The following is a 6,000-nucleotide window of genomic DNA, read 5'->3' on the forward strand; positions in this document are numbered from 1 at the left end:
ATAGTCTAGTCTATAGTCTAGTCTATAGTTTAGTATAGTTTAGTCTATAGTCTAGTCTGTAGTCTAGTCTATAGTCTCGTCTATAGTCTAGTCTATAGTCTAGTCTATAGTCTAGTCTGTACTCTAGTCTATAGTCTAGTCTGTACTCTAGTCTATAGTCTAGTCTATAGTCTAGTCTATAGTCTAGTCTATAGTCTAGTCTATAGTCTAGTCTATAGTCTAGTCTAGAGTCTAGTCTATAGTCTAGTCTATAGTCTAGTCTATAGTCTAGTCTATAGTCTAGTCTATAGTCTAGTCTATAGTCTAGTCTATAGTCTAGTCTATAGTCTAGTCTATAGTCTAGTCTATAGTCTAGTCTATAGACTAGATATATTCTATATTTCAGTTAATTCCTTAACCTCCTCTTTGAAACTCGTACTTATTTGAAAGATAAAACAAAACAACAAGTACAACAAAAATACAATTACAACTCTACTCTACGGTTATAAGTTTTCTATACGATTTAAATAGCAACCAACTAGTATGTATGAACATTTGTACAACCTGCTTAGAGGTAAATGCAGGTTTTTAGCATGCGATAAGCTGGTATTTTAGCACAACAAATAACTTGCTATTGCAGATACTTTGACTCTATGTGTGTTAAAGTGCTCCTGCTAATGTTTCCCCACCTAGTGCCAACATTCACCACTCTACCATGCTCCAATTGCAAAATAATAATGTGGTCATACCAGAAGAGTGTAAGTATATGTTGCCATACTTATCGCTGCTAAGAGATTCAAATAGTATTGAAATGGTTTGTTGGTCCATTAGTATATCTTTTTTTTTTGGATTTTTATTGTTCGTGGTGGTGTTGTTATGATATGTTTAGTATACTATTACTCCTGCTGCCATGTATTCTTACAAACATACATAAATACATATATATTTTTTCTTTTGTTTCGAGATGTTTTATTTATGTGTTTGTTGCAATGTGTGTTTCAGTGCATTATTTGTAGCTGCAACACTTGTGTGTATGTATGTGTGTGTGGTAATTTGCCATGTTATTTATTTGTTTCATATTTTGTGCTCATTTTTAAACTGTTTTGATTTATTGTTTTCATTTATATGCGGGTGGGTTAGTGTTTATTTACAAATATCCATATACTCCTCTATTAAGCTGTTGTATGTGTATGTTGTATGATTAGTTTTAGTTTGTAAATTTTGTTTGCCACATGTTGTTTGTTATTCTTTTGTATGCCAATGTTGTTGGTCTTTAAAGAGGCGGTAGAATATTTATTTATTTTTAAATATTTTGTTTTATTTCTGGTTTTAAGCTTTATTTTTGTTATATTTTTTAAAATTATGATGTTACATTTTGTGTTAAGAGAAAGAAATGCCAAAAAAGTGTTTTATTTTTCTTAAAACGGTTTGGGGTCAATTACCATAAAATATTAAAAGTCAGATTGCGAAATAAATGTTTATATGAAGCAGTTTTTTTTTCTTGTTGTCGTTGTTGTATATCTTCAAAATGCATAAATCATAGAAATTAATAAACGATTTTATTGAAGGAAAATTGATTAATTCTGTAGTAATTATTATTTTTATTTTGTGTGTTTGTGGTCACTAGTTAAGTGATGTATAAAGACATCCTCTCTTCGAAATAACTAACTAACTAACTAACTAACTAACTAACTAACTAACTAACTAACTAACTAACTAAATAACAAACTAACTAAATAACTAACTAACTAATTAACTAACTAACTAACTAACTAACTAACTAACTAACTAACTAACTAACTAACTAACTAACTAACTAACTAACCAACCAATTAACTAACTATCTATCTAACTAACTACCTAACTAACTGGTTATTGGATAGACTGGTGTATTAATATATATTGAGAAATCTAGTAACTCATATAGGATCCAGAAACGCCAACACTTGCAACTTTTTATCCTTTTTATACCCTTCCATCTATAGTGGTGTAGCAATGAATTCCTTTACAATTCTCTGACAGCAATCTCTTTAATTAACAAGATATCTTTTGTTGCTAAAGTCGTACGAAACATTAATTTTGGCAAATATTTAAATTCATAAGATTTAACGGCCAGACCTCTAAGGTTTGGCGTATAAAATATAGCCTAAGGATTTTAATCTTACAAAAAAAAAAAAAAACAAATTATTTTACATCCTTAAAGTATAATAACAATTGTTTATGTATATGAAAGCAAACACATGCAAACTTAAAATCAAACACATACATAGACGAATATTAACTCATGTGCTTATTTTATAACCCAGCAGTTCGCATTGATTTTTCTCATTATGTAACTGATTATGTTGTAGGAAATCGTTTAGTAATTATTTTTATTAGATATCTCAGGATCAATAAAGTGATGATTAGCTACCCCTTAGATTACTTAGAGATAATTCTTAGCTAATTATAATCATAACAAAAAATACTCTCGCATAACCCAATACTTACGCAATTCTAAACTGGGCTATCATTAAGGAAAACATTAACTCCTTAAGAAAAATACAGGAAAATGTCTACAGAATTAAGATAGGAAAAGCGGGACATTCATTCACATACGTACGTAAATTCATATGAATAACAAATACAATGTTTAATAAAAATTTTTGAGCCTGAAACCATATTATTTTTAATATCTTAACAATGATGACATTGGCAGAATGATGCTAAAACGCGACGTTTAATTTTATAGCAGCAACAGCGACAATAATTTGAAATAAAAAAAAAAAAATACTAAAGAACAATAATAATGATGCCCAATATGAACGCATTTTATGTTGAATTTTTTTCATATTTATTTTGTTCATCAAGGAAAGCTCATCGTCATCATCATCTGCAGCGGCAATGGCAGCATCATCGTCGTTATGATTGTTTCATTGTTATTAAACATGTAGACAACCAAATCTATCTGTTGTTGGCCTTAAACACAATCCAACTCCTGCACCTCCTTTTCCTTTTTTCATCCTCATAAAATCGCTCGCAATCGCGTATGAGTTCATATGTGAATGTATCTATTCATGTTTTTGGGGTATTTAAGTGTAATTGTAGTCGTATATCAATGTGTATATATGTGCGTCTGTGTGTGTTTATATGTATTTTTTATATTATTGTGAATCCTCGGGGAATTTGGAGCAAATTGGCTTGTAATATACTTGTAATTGTATTGTTGTTAATGGTCGCAGTTACATAAATACCAGAACACACAGATACTTCACTTGCAAGTGTATATGTGTGCAATTGTATTGTGATTTTTCTTGTTTTTTTTTTTTTTTTTTCTTCAAAATGCATAAATCATAGAAATTAATAAACGATTTTATTGAAGGAAAATTGATTAATTCTGTAGTAATTATTATTTTTATTTTGTGTGTTTGTGGTCACTAGTTAAGTGATGTATAAAGACATCCTCTCTTCGAAATAACTAACTAACTAACTAACTAACTAACTAACTAACTAACTAACTAACTAACTAACTAAATAACAAACTAACTAAATAACTAACTAACTAATTAACTAACTAACTAACTAACTAACTAACTAACTAACTAACTAACTAACTAACTAACTAACTAACTAACTAACTAACCAACCAATTAACTAACTATCTATCTAACTAACTACCTAACTAACTGGTTATTGGATAGACTGGTGTATTAATATATATTGAGAAATCTAGTAACTCATATAGGATCCAGAAACGCCAACACTTGCAACTTTTTATCCTTTTTATACCCTTCCATCTATAGTGGTGTAGCAATGAATTCCTTTACAATTCTCTGACAGCAATCTCTTTAATTAACAAGATATCTTTTGTTGCTAAAGTCGTACGAAACATTAATTTTGGCAAATATTTAAATTCATAAGATTTAACGGCCAGACCTCTAAGGTTTGGCGTATAAAATATAGCCTAAGGATTTTAATCTTACAAAAAAAAAAAAAAACAAATTATTTTACATCCTTAAAGTATAATAACAATTGTTTATGTATATGAAAGCAAACACATGCAAACTTAAAATCAAACACATACATAGACGAATATTAACTCATGTGCTTATTTTATAACCCAGCAGTTCGCATTGATTTTTCTCATTATGTAACTGATTATGTTGTAGGAAATCGTTTAGTAATTATTTTTATTAGATATCTCAGGATCAATAAAGTGATGATTAGCTACCCCTTAGATTACTTAGAGATAATTCTTAGCTAATTATAATCATAACAAAAAATACTCTCGCATAACCCCAATACTTACGCAATTCTAAACTGGGCTATCATTAAGGAAAACATTAACTCCTAAGAAAAATACAGGAAAATGTCTACAGAATTAAGATAGGAAAAGCGGGACATTCATTCACATACGTACGTAAATTCATATGAATAACAAATACAATGTTTAATAAAAATTTTTGAGCCTGAAACCATATTATTTTTAATATCTTAACAATGATGACATTGGCAGAATGATGCTAAAACGCGACGTTTAATTTTATAGCAGCAACAGCGACAATAATTTGAAATAAAAAAAAAAAAATACTAAAGAACAATAATAATGATGCCCAATATGAACGCATTTTATGTTGAATTTTTTTCATATTTATTTTGTTCATCAAGGAAAGCTCATCGTCATCATCATCTGCAGCGGCAATGGCAGCATCATCGTCGTTATGATTGTTTCATTGTTATTAAACATGTAGACAACCAAATCTATCTGTTGTTGGCCTTAAACACAATCCAACTCCTGCACCTCCTTTTCCTTTTTCATCCTCATAAAATCGCTCGCAATCGCGTATGAGTTCATATGTGAATGTATCTATTCATGTTTTTGGGGTATTTAAGTGTAATTGTAGTCGTATATCAATGTGTATATATGTGCGTCTGTGTGTGTTTATATGTATTTTTTATATTATTGTGAATCCTCGGGGAATTTGGAGCAAATTGGCTTGTAATATACTTGTAATTGTATTGTTGTTAATGGTCGCAGTTACATAAATACCAGAACACACAGATACTTCACTTGCAAGTGTATATGTGTGCAATTGTATTGTGATTTTTCTTGTTTTTTTTTTTTTTTTTTTTTTTTTGTTTAATTTTAAATATGAAATTGTTATTCAAATTGTTGTTTTACTATTGTCAAGCTCATCACTATATTGTGGAACAATTTACGCATACACATAGTTCTACAAAAACCCCAAAACCCCCTATGAGGGGCATCAAACGAAGCTATTTAAATTTAAAAAAACAGTGGAACCTAAAATTTTAATGTTAATACCATTTTTTTTTTAAATAAACAAAAAATTTTATGAAAAATATTATACAACAATAGTTTGATTAACTATTATTAGACACTGTTTATAATCAACTACTTTTATTTCATAAAATTGTTGCGTCATTTTTCATTCGTTTCATAATGTGAAATGTTGATTTTTTTCCTCTGCAAAATAGACTGCCAATCCAAAACAAGTAAACTATTTAGTCATGTGTTTGTGCCATTAGAAATAGCCCATTACTCATCTACATACATAACTAAGTCGTCACAGTTAATTGTGTCACTTTGGCCTTACTTTTCAAAAGAGCTCTTATAAACTAGACTTTAGAATACAAACTGGAATAAAGCCCAGATTGTATAAAGGACAACATGCGTATATAGACTAAACTAAAGAGTAAAGAGTAAACAAAATACTAGACAACAGTCTAAATGATAGACAAGTCTTAAGACTGGACCATAAGCTAGACTATATTACCTATAAGACTGAACTATATGCTGGACTAGACAATATACTTTTAAAGATGAATGACTAGACTATAGACTAGAATTTAGACTTGAGTATAGATTAGACTATAGTCTATAGACTGGACTATAGACTAGAATTTAGACTTGACTGTAGACTAGACTATAGACTAGACTATAGACTAGACTATAGACTAGACTATAGACTAGACTATAGACTAGACTATAGACTCGACTATAGACTAGACTATAGACTA

The sequence above is a fragment of the Lucilia cuprina genome, chromosome 6 (genome assembly GCF_022045245.1).
Source record: "Lucilia cuprina isolate Lc7/37 chromosome 6, ASM2204524v1, whole genome shotgun sequence".
Lineage (NCBI taxonomy): Eukaryota > Metazoa > Arthropoda > Insecta > Diptera > Calliphoridae > Lucilia > Lucilia cuprina.